The sequence below is a fragment of the Amblyomma maculatum genome, chromosome 5 (assembly GCF_055883805.1).
Source record: "Amblyomma maculatum isolate TAMU_Amacu chromosome 5, ASM5588380v1, whole genome shotgun sequence".
Classification (NCBI taxonomy): Eukaryota; Metazoa; Arthropoda; class Arachnida; order Ixodida; family Ixodidae; genus Amblyomma; species Amblyomma maculatum.
This window is the reverse complement of record NC_139348.1, coordinates 1,058,601-1,075,328: the sequence shown is the minus strand read 5'-3', so window position 1 is coordinate 1,075,328 and position 16,728 is coordinate 1,058,601.

Here is a 16,728-nt window from a genome sequence, read left to right as displayed (position 1 = left end):
CTTCGTGAGCTCGCTATAAATTCCCTGCGACATTAGGCAGCCGTCAACGGTCGTCTGCCTGCTCCAAAATTTCCACGTGATTTGCCCCTCACACTTAGTTCCTCTGTTTACAACAACCAGATTGTGCCGCTCCCAGAAGTCTAGCGTTAACTTACCGTTGCAGATATTGTATCCATCCGGATCCTCGATGTGCCCGTTGAAGTCTATCAATAGTATAATATCAAGATCGCCTCTAAACTGGTTTATATCTACACTGAGGCATTTAACGAGGTCCTTCTTTTCCTGTCTGCATTTGTCCTCTGTACCTAAACAAACTGCCTCTAGCCAGGTATGCAGTGTTGCGCGTCTGTTTTCCCTCGCCGCTCCGAGCGCTATTCGTCGAGAGGCGATCATATCATTTTTTGTGACTTCAAGAGTTCAATTTTCGGTTGGAGGGGGGGGGGGGGGGGCAACTTTACAGGCACAATGCCGAACGAACCTTGTCAGCTCGACGCTTCATGTGAGCACACTCTGTGGGGTACAGTTCACGCATTTTCCGTGCTCACCTGTGGCGTCAGGTTTGGTGTTCTAGTGCTGTGACGGACGCAGGCATCAGCTGTGACTGGGTGCAGTGCACCAAACTGCACCAACCGCACTGGAAACAACAAAGCGTTTTACGGTGTGCCATGTGGAAGGTCGGCGGCTGAAGTGCTTTTGAGAATGGGCCGCGATAAGCGCGTCCCGAAAGGACCTCGAATATGCGAGGTAATAGGTTGGTTTTATTTACTCGAAATGTAATCTTCATATTCATGTTCTTTTAAGCGACTATTTTGAATCAACTGTCACGCTACCCATCGATGTACAAAGGTGAGCAGACTTGTGCGCTGGAGAAGTGTGTGCGGTTAACGTGAAATCTTGCCGTGGCTACCTTGTTGAGGCAGCAGCGCATGGGCTTGAGCCCATGCGCTGCTGAAAACCCTGTGAAAACCCTGCCTGCTTTATAAATATTACTTTTTGTGCTGTACGTGTAGGCCGCTGCTCGAACGCCTACTCCTCACCTCTGTATACACGTCAATTAGCTTGCACTTGTCCACTTCTTCTAAACTGTTGGTCGCTTTCCACGGCGGTCTTAAGAAGCGATTTTTTTTTTCTGGCGAGACATGAGTGATGCAGTAGATTTTACTTGTAGCATAGCACGCCAAGAGTTTGTAACACTGTTGCCTGCTTTTCTTATGACTTACGTGACTTAATTTCGCAGCGCACGTTAATTCCCAGTCAACGTATCGCTGGTATTTTGTCCTCACATCTCGCAAGTGCCTTACCGCTGATAAACACCTGTTGTCACTCAGGCAATGACATGTTAAGAAAATTATAAAGCGTTGTTATTCAAGTGTAGAAATTCACATGAACCATGTGCGCCGAGGCTCATAATTTGTGCAATAATTAACATGTCTGCTGTAAAGGCTGTTTCTCTAATCGATCACACATTTAGCAGGTACGAAGCATAATCGGACTATTTATTTATAGTGTTTGGTTGTCCTACCTACGGTTTGGTCCTTTAAATATGCCTTCTTTCGCTGCATTTAGCAACGGGGTACATTTTGTGAAATGTTGTTTGGAAGCTTGAGTATCAAATTTCTGCGTTAGGTCAGACTCGCCTGCTCAATGAACTGGTCTTGCTATAGTCTGCTGAATTACCTGTAACACTCTGCATAATCACTTTAAACTAGTTCTAGGGGGATGCTTTTCCGTATTTTCCACGCATATAGCTACCACAGAACACATAGCAGTACTTGTTGTGAAAAGAGCAATTTATCGCGATACTCTTTTTTCTTAAGACGAGCACGCGGGAAATGAGGACGGGAAAGACACTGTCCCATCTGGAATAGGATTCCTTGTTCACCTGAAATTACTTGTTTAAAAAAAAAAAACAAAAAAACTCGGAGGTCGTTTCTAGGTATTTTTTCCGTCACTATGTCACGGGAGTCATGACATAGTCATGATTTTGCTGTTAACCTATGGAGATTTTTTTTTTCATGCTATACGAACACGCTCTGCAAATCACAGATTAGATATCGATGATATGTTTAAAAACTTATTATCGAATGAAATTTGTACGCAAATAAAAAAAACAAGCCCAAGCGCTCTACGCAGCGAGTCCATGAACGCAGCCCCTGGATGCACGAGCAGTGGCTTTCCCTCACAGCTTGAAACATGATGGCGGACGTTACACAACTCAATCACCAATTAGCACCATCTGTTGGCCACCAGTGGCAAAGAACACGTACGTAGGTAGCTCAATGGGGATGTTTTAAACTTGGAATTATGAGAATACTTGGAGAGTTCAGACAGAACTATGGCTGTAGAATGCTTCCTGAGCTCCCAGCTCTTTGCAATAGCCATGGAAAAACAATTCCCTGAAAAAAAAAAAAAAAAAAAAATATGTGGGTAAGTTTCTGATTTAATGCCAACGATTTTAGACATTCCACTGACCACGTATGTCATCACTGTTCAGGGCATGCAGTGCTCCAACTTGCAGTATTGTCCCCCGACTCTTATGAATGGTTTTTAAGAGAATACTTTCACTCCTAAGCACTTCACGATGCAACCTAAATGGCAACAGACGCTCCAGGTCTAAATAATGAATAACTTGCATTCTTGGAAATATGTTTTCAAATGATAAATGAAAAAACAAAAAACAATTGCGGTTATAATGAATGCCATAATAGCGATTTTTGCAGAGAAGCATCGCAGAATTCAACCTGAACGCAAACATATCCTCATGAGAAAATGGAAAATAGTTTGTTGGTGCAAACGTTTAAAAATCAGATGTAGACATTAAGTGAATGTTGGGGTCGAAGGGCGGTTTTCCGCGTTCAAAAGCAGAGTGCCAATGAAATAAGCCACAGAATAAAGGTGTTCATCAGCATGCCCTTCAGCGTTTCCAGAAATATATTGTTTTCCTCTAGTTGACGTGGCTGATCTGCTGCATTTTGCCCTTGACCGTTCAGAAATACGCGAGCTCACGAGGTATTTCTGTTGAGCCCCAAGTAGATTTGTGACGTATTGCTGACAAAAATTGATAACCATATTTTCGAGTGCATTTCTCTGCTTATGTTACATCCAATATAACGTTTCGGTAAATAAGCAACTAAGTGTGCTTAATGTCATTACTTTTCCATCATCGTCATTTTTATGTCACAGAAGCGCTTCATCAATATTCTTCTAAATGTATTTTGAACCTTCCCGAGATGGTTAGCGGAGGGATTGTATACCAAGCATGGGCACCTATTTGAAGGGAAGCCAAAAGACATAGTATACCTACCCTTCCTGGCCCATTTGCAGCAGGAACACAGCGTACATGTACGAATTGCACATACAAACAGGGGCAAATTTCCACATACTCGTTAACAAGGAAAAATGCAGCAAACAACATGCATCCATCCGTCGCAAGGAACAATATCAACCGAATATTACCTGGTGCAGTGTAGCATGAGTGCCATAATTTGTTCTTATTCTTATGGGCCAGGTGTGTTTGCTGTTGCTCAGTGCTCAGCATGTGTGAAAGTGTTTTGATGGGAACTATAAGCGGTGAACATGAGTGAAAGCCGCAGTTGTTTAGTTTATTAAGGCAAGTTATATATAAGCTGCGCTAGCGTAGAACCGTGGGCTCAAAATCTCAGCAATGTTTCTAATTGTTTTTTTTTTTTTCTAATATAAAGAGCGCTTTTCAATTTGTGTCTGAAGTGCTTGCCCAAACTGAGTCTATGAAGATGTCATTGTACAAGTGCAAAATAAAGTTATTTGAACCAGAATGTTGAAATTGATTTTAACATGTAACTTTTAAACGCACATACTTAACGGGTTCATTCCGCAGCAAATTGTCGATGTTCTCCCAGAAAACAAGCCGACTTAGCACGTTGGATCATTCTTCTTGTTAAAAAAAAATATATATATATCAGTTCAGTTCAGGCGTTCAGTCGTGTCCGACTCTTCGTGACCCTATGGACCATGTCACGCCACGCTTTCCGGTCTCTCACTATCTTCTTAACATCACATAGCTTCATCTGCAATGCCTCGAGAATGCCATCTAACCATCGCGTTCGCTGCCTACCCCTTCTCCGGCGACCCTCAACCTTTCCCAACATCAAATCTTTCTCCAGCGACTCCTCTCTTCTCATCAGATGACCAAAGTAGCTGAGCTTTAACTTTAGAATTTGACCCTCCAATGAGCAGTCAGGGTTTATGGTCGACAATATCGACTGATTTGATCTTCTGGCAGTCCAAGGAACTCTTAAGAGTCGTCGCCAGCACCACAATTCAAACGCGTCAATTCTTCGGCGGTCAGCCTTTTTCACAGTCCAACTCTCGCATCCATACATCACAACTGGAAAGACCACAGCACGGGTTATACGGATCTTGGTTGGCAGACTAATGTCTCTGCTCTTTACTAGGCGGTCAAGGCTAACCATTGCTCTCTTTCCCAGAAGCAGACGTCTCCTAATTTCATGGCTGCAGTCTCCTTCCGAGGTAATCTTGGCGCCCAAGAACAGAAAATCTGTCACAGCTTCCACTTCTTGTTCATTGATGCTCCAGGACTTGATAGGGCAAGACGCCATGATCTTCGTCTTTTTAATGTTCAGTTTAAGCCCAAACTTCTCACTCTCTTCTTGTACGCGCATCAGAAGTCTCTTGAGTTCCACTTCACTTTCTGCCATTAAAGTGGTATCATCCGCATATCTAAGGTTGTTGATACGTTTTCCAGCAATCTTCACTCCAGCTGAAGACTCGTCCAGACCGGCCTTCCTCATGATGCACTCTGCATATAGGTTAAATAGGCAGGGCGACAGTATGCAGCCTTGCCTCACCCCTTTCTCAATCGGAAACCAATCAGTAAGACCATGCATGCCCAGTTCTGACTGTGGCCTCTTGCCCTTCATAAAGGTTCCTGAGGAGACAGATGAGGTGAATTGGAACTCCCATCTCTCGGAGAGCTTGCCACAATCTGCTGTGATCTACGCAGTCAAACGCTTTCGCATAATCAATAAAGCAGAAGTAAATGGGTTTCTGGAACTCTCTTGCTTTTTCCATGATCCAGCGAAGGTTGGCAATTTGGTCTCTAGTTCCTCTGCCCTTGCGAAACCCAGCTTGCACGTCCGGAAGCTCCCGATCCACATACTGCTGCAGCCTACCTTGCAGGATTTTTAACATCACCTTGCTAGCATGCGAAATAAGCGCGATCGTGCGGTAGTTGGAACAATCTTTGGCACTGCCTTTCTTTGGAATGGGGATGTAAACTGACCTCCTCCAATCCTGTGGCCACTGCAGGGTTGTCCAAATCTTTTGACATAATGTATGCAGTGTGTTAACAGCGTCGTGGTTGAGGTTTTGAAGCAACTCAGCTGGAATACCATCAATTCCGCTAGCTTTGTTCTTAGCAAGGCTGGCTAAGGCCCATTCAACTTCACTCTTCAGGATGCCCGGCTCGAGATCAGTAATCACAACCGTCCTATGTTGGGTTTGCACATCCGGGTCCTTCTTGTACAGTTCTTCTGTGCATTCCTGCCACCTCTTCTTTATCTCTGAGGCTTCAGTGAGGTCCTTGCCTTGTTTGTCCTTTATCACGCCCAGCTTAGCACAGAAGCTTCCTTTGATATCTTTGATTGTCTTATACAGAGCTCTTGTGTTCCTTAATTGGCTGTTGTCCTCAACTGCTTGACACTGTATGTTCAGGAAGGCATTCTTATCTCTCCTTGCTATTTTCTGAAAATCCGCATTGAGAACCTTGTATCTTTCTCTTTCCCCCATACCTTTTGCCATCCTCCTTTCCTCAGCTATTTGCAAAGCCTCTTCAGATAACCAGTTTGCTTTTTTTGCATTTCTTTTGCTTTGGAACTACCTTAGTAGCAACTTCTATATATATATATATATATATATATATATATATATATATATATATATATATATATATATATATATATATATATATACATATATCATGTTTCATGTCTATAGCTTATTTAAGTTTAAAAACTATATACTTGATTTTATTACCATTTAATTATAATATCCAGACTTTTAACCAAACAGATAGGTTGTTTAGCCAGGGATCGCACTTCATAACTATGGTTTCGATATGTTCACCTCTCAAAAACAACATTTGTGTCATCCGGGTGAAGTATTGTTTCAGTAGTGTTCGGAATGCTGACAATGTCATAACTATGCAGAGGAAGAGAAGTGGCCCTAAAACGAACCCCTGGGGTACTCCAGTAAGTATTGTGCCGCATCCAGAACGGTGTGCTGCCTTATTGATTATGAATAATTAGTTATTACATGGAGTGGAATACTACGTACTCAGAAATACTGGTTTGCTTAGAAATATGTGATGATTAACGGAATCAAATGCTTTTTAAAGTCCATGCATAAGCCGAGTGTTACCAGTTGCCCTGCCGCGGTGGTGCAGTAGTTCGGGCACTTGACTGCTGTGCCCAGGATGCGGGATCGAATCCCTGCCGCGGCGGCTGCTTTTCGATGGAAGCGAAAAGCTAGGCGGCGCCCGTGTGTTGTGCGATGTCAGTGCACGTTAAAGAACCCCAGCTGGTCTAAATTTCCACAGCCTTCTGCTATGCGGCGTCTCTTATAGCCTGGGTCGCTTTGGGACGTTAAACCCCATAAACCAAACTAGTGTTACCAGTTCATTTTCACCATTTTCACAGTTATTCAGTTGTTTGCCTTTTATATTTATTAAAGCAGACTTTCGACTTTTCTTCTTGAAAGACGTGGTGTGCGTTGACAATTAAGGAGGTTTTGGGATTGCCGAAATGTGCCTTTACGGCCGATACCGTATTAATTGCCCAGGAGCATCCCATCACTATAAAAGTTTATGCCCTGAGGGCACATTTCCGACACATCTCTCGGGTTACCTCTTATCATTTGGCCAGTCTTCCCATTACCAGACCGCGTACCTCGTTTACAGATACCGTTGATGCTCATCGCGCTATTCTGCCGTCCCAGTTTACACCCGCCTCTAGACCTTCCTCTCCGTCACTGGAGCCTGCACTAACCTCGTGTGCTTCTTTCAATAGCCGGAATCAGGACGAAGGTCGAGCTATCGCCGACAGAACTAAAACAAGTCACTCTTGAATACTTCCATGACCACCATGCAAACAGTCTGCACGTCAACACAGACGGCTCAGTGAACGCCATGAGTTCTTCACGCTACATGGTCATCCCCACAAGGACTACAGAAATCAAAGTTAGGGCAACTAACAAGACTTCTTCGATGGCCGCAGACTTAACCGCTCTTCGTGTCGCAGTTGGGCATATTAATCAGCACAATCGCCAGAAGTGGTCTATTTTCGCAGATTCCAAAGCAGCCCTGCCAGCCTTGCATGAGTGGCAAATTTGTATGAAAACTGGTTGCTCTCCATAGCGCCCGGAACGCTAACATGTTCCGGCCATAAGCAACTTGCCATTACGCTTTTACTATTAGATTGCAAATAATTAAAAAAAGGCAGTATATATATAGGAAACAAGGTATTTCGCAATTTTGGTTTTCATATTGTCCACGCCAGCAGTCGAGTTATATTTCAATAGCATCACACACTGCGTGATTTCTGCTGCTGTTGTGGGAGTTTAAAATATTTACGTGTTTGACAGGAGGTGAGATATGTTCACGGGTCGGCAGGGGGGTTTTGTGAATTCACGCTTTCGCCTAAGGACAGAAAGGGCTAATTGAATTTGTTGGAAAGTGAAGCGATATTTTGTGGCCATCAACTAGAATCTCACGGAGCGCAGTGATGGCTTTTCTACTGTCGAATTTATTGAATGTGTCCTAAATGTGTCCCCAGTTGCGTTATAAACAAACAAACAATCGGTAGTAATCTCGCTTTGTTTTCTTAAGCTCCACGATAAGTTTGTTTCGAACTTAAAAAAAAAATATAGAACATTTATGTCCTAATAAAAAGGCAAAGAGCTTCTTCTTCAGCACCTTGTTTAATCAAGACTTTTTCCTTTTTAAATTCAAGGTATCGTCGACGGGTGGAAACGCAGTGTTACTACCTTTCCCACTTTTCTGTTAAAAAAAAATAAAAATAAAAGGTTATGCGACTCAGTCGGATAATTTTTGTTATATACGGCTACCCAGTCAGCGTCAAGTGCAGTACTGTGAAATGTATTGATTAGCCCACTGTTAATTATTCTATACATGTGAGCACAATTTGTCACAACCGTCTTCGCAGCGTGGGGCTAAAAAAATATGAAGACGATCGAGATGGTCATTAGCATTAAAAAAAGGAAAGGCACCGACCTGATCATACGGCTTAAAGCGGGAAATCTTTGTAACGCACATCAATAGCTGTAAGTGTGTATGCTGTCACTTTTGTGCATATATTATATATGTATCTAGCCATAAAATTGGTTAGATTTCTATTAGCAGTACTGTCACTTTCTGCATCAATATTCAAATTTCCTAGCGCAATAGTAAACTTGCTCGGCAGTACCAAATCTTCATGTGTATTATAAATACACCTCAGGAAGTTAGTTTTTAATATGATGGGGACAATACATCAACATAATTGTTATTCCAGACGAATCAACTACCAGAATTTTGTTATCATCGCGAACAACCGAATATTTCTGCAACAAAACATGAGGGACACCTTGACAAAAGTACATTTATATGCCACCCCTTTTTTCGGAGGAATCATCATCATCATCATCATCATCGTCATCGTCATCATCATCATCATCAGCCTGATTATACCCACTGCAGGGCGAAGGCCTCTCCCATATTTCTCCACTTAACCCGGTTCTGTGCTAGCTGCATCCACTTGACCCCTGCGAACTTCTTAATCTCATCCGCCCACCTAACTTTCTGCCGCCCCCTGCTACGCTTTCCTTCCCTTGGAATCCAGTTTGTTACCCTCAGCGACCATCGGTTATCCTCCCTTCGCACTACATGTCCTGCCCATGTCCATTTCTTTTTCTTAATTTCTACTAGAATGTCGGTAACTTGAGTTATTTCTCTGACCCACTCTGCACGCTTTCTATCTCTTAATGTTACCCCTACCATTTTTCGTTCCATAGCCCTCTGGGTTGTCCTCAACTTAAGTAGAACTCTCTTGGTTAGCCTCCACGTTTCAGCCCCATAGGTGAGTACAGGTAAGATGCAACTGTTGTATACTTTCCTCTTGAGCGATACCGGTAAGCTGCTAGTCATAATCTGCGAGTGCTTGCCAAATGCGCTCCATCCCAATCGTATTCTTCTTGTTATTTCCTTTTCGTGGTCCGGGTCTGCGGTTACTACCTGTCCTAAGTAGACATATTCGCCTACTACTTCCAGTATTTCGCTACCTAATGTAAACTGCTGTTCCTTCCCGAGGCTGTTGAACATTACCTTCGTCTTCTGCATATTGATTTTCAAGCCTACCTTTCTACTTTTCCTGTCTAGGTCATCAATCATTATTTGCAGTTCATCCCCCGAGTTGCTTAGCAAGGCAATGTCATCAGCAAATCGCAGATTACTGAGGTATTCTCCATCTACCCTTATCCCTAACTGCTCCCATTCCAAGTCTCTGAATACTTCCTCTAAACAAGCTGTGAATAGTACTGGGGAGATTGTGTCTCCTTGCCTAACACCTCTCTTTATGGGAATTTTGTTACTTTCTTTATGGAGAACTATGGTTGCTGTGCAGCCACTATATATATCTTCCAGCACTTTCACGTATGGCTCGTCTACCCCCTGATTTCGCAATGCCTGCATCACCGCCGAGGTTTCAACTGAGTCAAATGCTTTTTCGTAATCAATGAATGCTATGTATAAGGGCTGGTTATATTCCGAGCATTTTTCTATCACCTGATTGATGGTATGGATATGATCGATAGTAGAGTACCGTTTCCGAAACCCTGCTTGATCCTTTGCTTGATTGCAGTCTAAGGTAGTCCTGATTCTATTAGCGATTACCTTAGTAAATACCTTATACGTAACAGACAGTAAGCTGATTGGTCTGTAATTTTTAAGGTCCTTAGAGTACCCTTTCTTGTGAATGAGGATAATGTTTGCATTCTTCCATGGTTCCGGTACCATCGATGACACCAGGCACTGCGTATACAGGGTGGCCAGGATTTCTAGCACGATATCCCCCCCGTCCTTCAGCAACTCTGTAGTTATATGATCCTCTCCAGCTGATTTCCCCCTTTTCATAGTTTCTAGTGCTTTCTTGATCTCGTCCTTCGTCACTGGTGGAACGTCTGACTGTTTTTCCCTACCGCCAATCTCATTACGGTCCTGACTACTTTGGCTACTGTAGAGATCTGTATAGAACTCCTCGGCTACTTTGACTATCTTTTCCATATTAGTGATGACGTTGCCCGCCTTGTCCCTTATCGCATACATCTGGTTTTTGCCTATGCCCAATTTCCTCTTTACCGCTTTAAGGCTTCCCCCGTTCTTTACAGCATGCTCAATTTTCTCCATGTTATACTTCCTAATATTGGCCACCTTGCGCTTATTGATTAGCTTTGATATCTGGCCAATTCGACGTGGTCTGTTGGCTTGGAAGCTTTCATACTCTGGCGTTTCTTAATCAAATCTTTCGTCTCCTTAGCTTGCCGGTATCCTCTCTAACTATCCTACCGCCTACTTCTACCGCGCACTCAGTAATGATATCTCTGAAATTATTGTTCCTTGCCTCTAGGGTAATGTCGCCATCCTCAGTTAGAGCTGAAAACCTATTCTGTAGCGAGATCCTGAACTCTTCTGCCCTCCCCCTCACCGCAAATTCGTTGATGGGTTTCTTTCTTACTAATCTGTTGCGTTCCTTCTTCAGATTTAGGCTAATTCGGGACCTCACCATCCTGTGGTCAATGCATCGCACTTTCCCGATTACCTCTACATCTTGCATAATGGCGGGGGTTGAACACATTATGAAGTCGATTTCATTTTTAGTCTTTCCGTTAGGACTTTTCCAGGTCCATTTCCGGTTCTTCCGTTTGCTGAAGAAGGTATTCATGATTCGTAAGTTATTGCGCTCTGCAAACTCAACTAGTAACTCCCCCCTGCTATTCCTAGAACCAATGCCATAGTCACCTACTACCTTGTCGCCTGCCTGTTTTTTCCCTACCTTGGCATTGAAATCGCCCATTAGTACAGTATACTGCGTCTTTACTTTGCGCATTGGAGTAATCATAACTAAGTCAAAACTGTTTGTGAACCAAATTTCAGTGAACACTAAAGCGTCGAATTTGTGCTTAAGGAAATTTATCAAGGAAGTGACATCGTTAACTTTGTTAATACGCTCTGCGAGTTAAGGCAAAGCAATAAACGAGTTTGAAATATTGCCGGCTCCAAAAACTCTTTGCCTGAAGTTCTACAGTAGTATGTATTGTTGTTCCAGAACTGTCGATTAGCTTTCTGCATCCTCAGCGACTACTGTATCGTCATGAGCGGCGACAGAAGGTGCTGGTACGTATGTCTTCGGTAAGTCAGCTTCATTGGCGTTGCGCAATGCTAGTTCACCGGGAGCCCTCTGTACAAATACTTAGGCGTCTTTTTTTCAATGCCAATTGATAACCCCTCGCGAAGCGCGTGGACGCATAAAACTAAGCCTGGGAATTGGGCCCGGTGGCTCGGTGCTCTGTTCCATTGGTTCTGCTTAAACAGTGCCAACGTTTTACCACTTTGATGCCCAGGTGTCATTAATTCTAAGTAAGTTGCATACAAATTCTGTTGAATCCTTTCGTATTCAAGACTTCTTCGCCTGCGGCAGGATCCGTCCCTGACAGGGGAACCTGGTGCACTATACCTGCATGCGGCATGTACAAGCCAACCTATAGATCCTGGTTGACGTAAAAGAAAAAGCACCCCTCCCCCCACCCCCCTCCCCTCGCTAAAAAAAAAAAAAAGCTTTACGCTTGTAATTTTCTAAATCTCTCTCTATATAAAGTGAGTTCATAACCTCTTACTAATCCCCATTGTTGCAAATCGCATACCATCTCTGATGAGGGGCACCATGCATGGTTAATAAAAAGCTTTCAAGCCTTCGAGAATTTCACGTTGCATTAGGCTCAAACTTCGTTACAAAGCTAGCGAGGGAAAAAAAAATAACTTTGTCATTTCACGACATGCTTCAGCCGCATCAAATAGATAGGTTGCTGTTTTGCTTCGCTGCTGTTCTGTTCAATACGACGAACTACGATGTTGATGATTGCTAATTTTCCTTCCCAACTATAGCGGTCGTTCTCGCGGCAGCTTAATAGCTTCCTGACGCATGTTTGATGAGAAGGAGGCTGGGTTTTTTACGCATTACTGAAGTTATTTGATGTAATATAATTAGAACAATAAATATAGTGATGTGCAACAAATTGCCGTTCACTACAACCTTCATATTAGATTTGCGTTTGTTATATTCACCAATACTATGCTCGAGATAAAAACTTGTCAGACTTGTCAGCTATATCTGCTGCATAAATTAGCGCCTCCGGCTTCAAAAGAATGCGCTTGGTCCAGGAAGAAAACACGTCCCAGCCAGCTTGAAGCAGACACTTTTTCCATTTGCAGACCTTCGCAGATTACAGTTTTCTTCGCACATACTTTTTCACTCTTCATCAGGTAGCGCAATAAGTGCACAACGATGTCCCATTTTGTCCCAACTTGCACACCTTTTATTCCCTTTGCGGTATTTTTACACTTGCTTCCAGTGGCGCTTAGCGGCGCCACTGGCGAATAGTCTTGCTGGTATGCTTCGGTTTCGATAGTTCGCCTATGTGTTTTGCATGCCCGTAGAGTTTTGTTTTTGATGTGCTCTTTACAAGTGCTGAGCAGCAGAGAAAGTTCAAGTGATCCTCAGAAGAAGCTTATGTCGCGGCAAGAGCTTGCGTATTGAAAAATGAGGTATAAAATTTACGTGGGATTGGGTACACAAGTTTTATTTCAAATATGTACTACCTGCATGAAACCGGATGCAGCTGTTTGCAAGCTGGCCGTTTATAGATCAATTACTACTGGGCAACCCTGGTCGCTGGGAGAGAAATAATGCTGAAAAAAAAAAGTTATCAGGTGCTAAGTACCATTTCTACCAATAAAAGCAAATAAATAGGATAAAAAGATTGCATCATCTTTCAAGATCTGCACTGCCCTTCGTAGACACGGAAGTGAGTTCATCGCTACACCACACCAAGCACGACAGCAAGCCACACAATTTTAACCTTTGCTGCATAAATACGCTTTTCTACAGTGATATGTTAATCAAGTGTTGAAACTGCGGTCGTAGCTGAATGATTACGTTGTAAGCGTGCTGATACTTTTTGCTGGCTGTTAGGCTGTGTTCTCGATGTCCCGCGCTATTAATAAAAATCAGATTAGGAGAGGCATCTCAAAAAATCCTAATTTCTCAATGCTCGCTATTTTCTCACCGTCTCAGTGCGCACGTAATTCATGCTACACAGAGAGTTATCTGGGGCATCCTTCAATGATATAACGCGTAATTTAGCTTCACACGCGCCCTGCGAAGCAATGACGCCGATAGGTAAGTACCCATGGAAGCGTTGAACGAAGAGAAGCTCGGTTGGTTCACGTCAAGAAATACAGCCTAAAACATAAGAAGGAAGAGGAAAAAATTGCGTGTAAGCAGGCCTTGTGTGAAACACTCGTGCGTAGCAGTCTCTACTTATCTGTTGTGACGGTGGCCTGAAGATGAGCCGCACCGCAGCTTCACTTGCTGCCAACACTGCCGCCTTATCGCCTCTCGGGAATTCCTGGTCGACCTGGCGCTAGTCCGGTCGCATTAGCCCTTCAAAACATGGCACGCTCTGCAAGGCTGAGGTCGCTGAAGCTGAGGGTGGACGTCGAACATCGTTGTTCAGCTTGGGAACGGCATCTAATGTCTGGTGCAAACGAAGCGACGGCTCCTTCTACTACTGTTAGACCCCACCACTAGCCGCGAGCCAGCAATCACGGATTTCGCGTGTAGGTCATGGTTTGCGTCCTTTTTCTCCTCTGGCAACGTAGAAAAAAATCTGAAACGAGACTCAGCCGAAAAAAAAAAAGTACAGAAAATTTTTGTTTCCACTGCAAAAATTTCTGCAGCGTGGTTTTTGGCACTCAGTCTGTTGTGACAACAGACCTTTCTGTGATAACATTTGTGGAGTTAGAACAGGAAAATACTACAAAGCTGCAGAGTACAGAAAAGTACTCCAGAAGAAGCTTCAGAACTACATAACTAAGGAGAAGTTTTTCACACATTGCATATAACTGCACCTCAACAGTCAATGTATACTTTCGCAGATCTTCCCTCGTAAGGCTTGTGGTTTTGTGCGGTTTGTTTTCAAAACTTCCCCCTGTTGCTGTTTTATGACAGTGATAATCACACGTAAGAAAAGGAAAAATTTCAGAAGCATAATTTGTGCTACGAATTTGAAGCTTAGATCATTTCTACCAATAGATTCATAAATATATTTTACACTATTAAAAATATCGCCATTTTAACAACACGCGTCAATAGTTCTTTGTCGCAGTCTTAATTACCTATTGTGAGCGCAGGAAAATCTTCAGGAGCAAACTATTGCTATGCATTGGAAGCTTAAATATTTTCTGCTAATATATTTATAAAAATATTTCACAACATTCTGGTATTACCTCACAATTATTTTCAACGTCTTGTATGACAGTTTTAACTACGGAACTTTAACTGTTTTGCAATATATTCCAAAGTTTCAAAATTACTTCACAATTAAAAGATGTCCCAGAAATCCTGATTGTTACTGAGGAAAGCTTTGTTGGCCCGAACAGAAACCGACTCCTTACAATCACTACCTGCGTCGCCCTCGCCAGCGCGTCATTAATCGTGAAAGCGATTCGGAAAATAGTAGACACACTTTTTTTTTTTGCCGAGGAGTATTCTGCTGTGCTTTCCTCAAAGTGGCACCCCATGTTCAGGCCTACATATGGGTAAATTCTCAGATAGCATGGTTTCATATCCCTCGTTATGAAGCAGTCTAAAAGGAGACACGAAAGTAAACGCGCACGACAAAACCGCACGCTTGAGAACTGTACATAATGAACACTGCAACAAAGCAGCGCAGGGAATACAGCACATGAAAAAAAAATTAAAAAACGGCCAGAAAAGTAGAAGATTACAAAGTGTGCTGTCCTTCATTACGGTCCTTGCAGTACTTCTATACTTCTGTGTAAATATAAAAGTGCTACAGGAACCGGCAATTATTCTTCGCGGAAGAAATGGTTACACTATAGGAATTCCTTTGATCAAGACCACTAATAAAGAAGTGAAAAATATTTGGTGGAGACACTAATGACTGCTTATTGTGTGAATGCGAAATCATTAAAGGACTGCTATGTGTTCTAAAGGAGAAATCATGATTGTCTCATCGTGGCATTCGTTTGTTTTGGTTTTAATTTTTTTTCAGTGTTCCTATCATAACTATTGACTGCATAACGCCTTCAGGGCTGCCTTTATTTGACTTAGACAAACGACACTTTCTGACCTGTGAGTGGCGTGTCCGTCTCTCAATCCGAAGTTATAGTGGGTTCATACTCTACTTCAACTACCCAAGTTTTATTTCCAGCTCAATTACTTTCTATTGGTTAGAGAAAGCTTAAAGAGTAGTTTGGCAACAATGCGAATATTGTGGACAGTTTTAAAATCAAAAGTTTTACTTGTCTCATGAGTGACGTGAACAGGAAGAATGAACAAGTGGCAACAAATATATACGTGATTTCTTATCAATGACTATGACGCAAGCGTTCTTCGTGCAGTGTTCAGGGTGTTGTCATGTCATTTCGCTTCCCATTTAACATCCATCAGCTATAGTTAGGTTGGACGCTATAGTTTGCGACAGGGATTCGAACCGACGACTGTAGATCCAATTGCGTGCCGTTAACTGTAAATGCATGTGTCCACAGAGAACTGACATGGATACTCCGCCTTTCATTTCCCAAAAAACCACCAAGGAATTAAAAGATGCCAAATCATGCCAAATAGTGTTGTGGCACGTCTTAATCCGTTTAAGTGGAAGGAAACCTCAACTAACATTTTACCTATAACATCAAGTGGGCAAAGATGCCTATTTGAATTTGGCGTCGAAGGATGACTCCGAAGGATGACATCGTAGTCCTACTTGACCAATCTGAGGCGCCCTGATGTCATCCAAATTACTTCCCACGGGCGATTTTCGATAATGGCGGACGCCGGTGTTGGTGCTCACAATGCTCTCGCATAAGTACACATATTTCCTATGATTTTTTTGATATCGTTGACTGTTCGCATCCTTCACATGTGCATCACAACAGCCACAACTTTTTTGGCACTTGCCCGCTAAATATCTTACCTGGGGTCTCCTGACGTCACAAGCCGCATCTCCCTCACTGTTGGATCACGTTACACGAGTCGCTCACGGCGTTGCAGGATGTTCCTATTACGTCCGCCACTATAGACGAGGTGCTGAAAATTCCCATGGTTAGGTTACATGCGGCATTAACGTATTTTGGTTTAGTTTTAGGGTTCAACGTCCCAAAGGCTATGAGAGACGCCGTAGTCGAGAGCTCTGGATATTTCGACCACCTGGGGATCTTTAACGTGCACTGACATCGCACAGCCCACGAGCGCCTAGCTTTTCGCCTCCATCGAAAAGCGACCGCCGAGGCCGGGATTCGATCCCGCATCCTTGGGCACAATAGTCGAGCGCCCTAACCACTGCACCACCAAGGAGGGATAAAAAAATAACCGTCTTTCA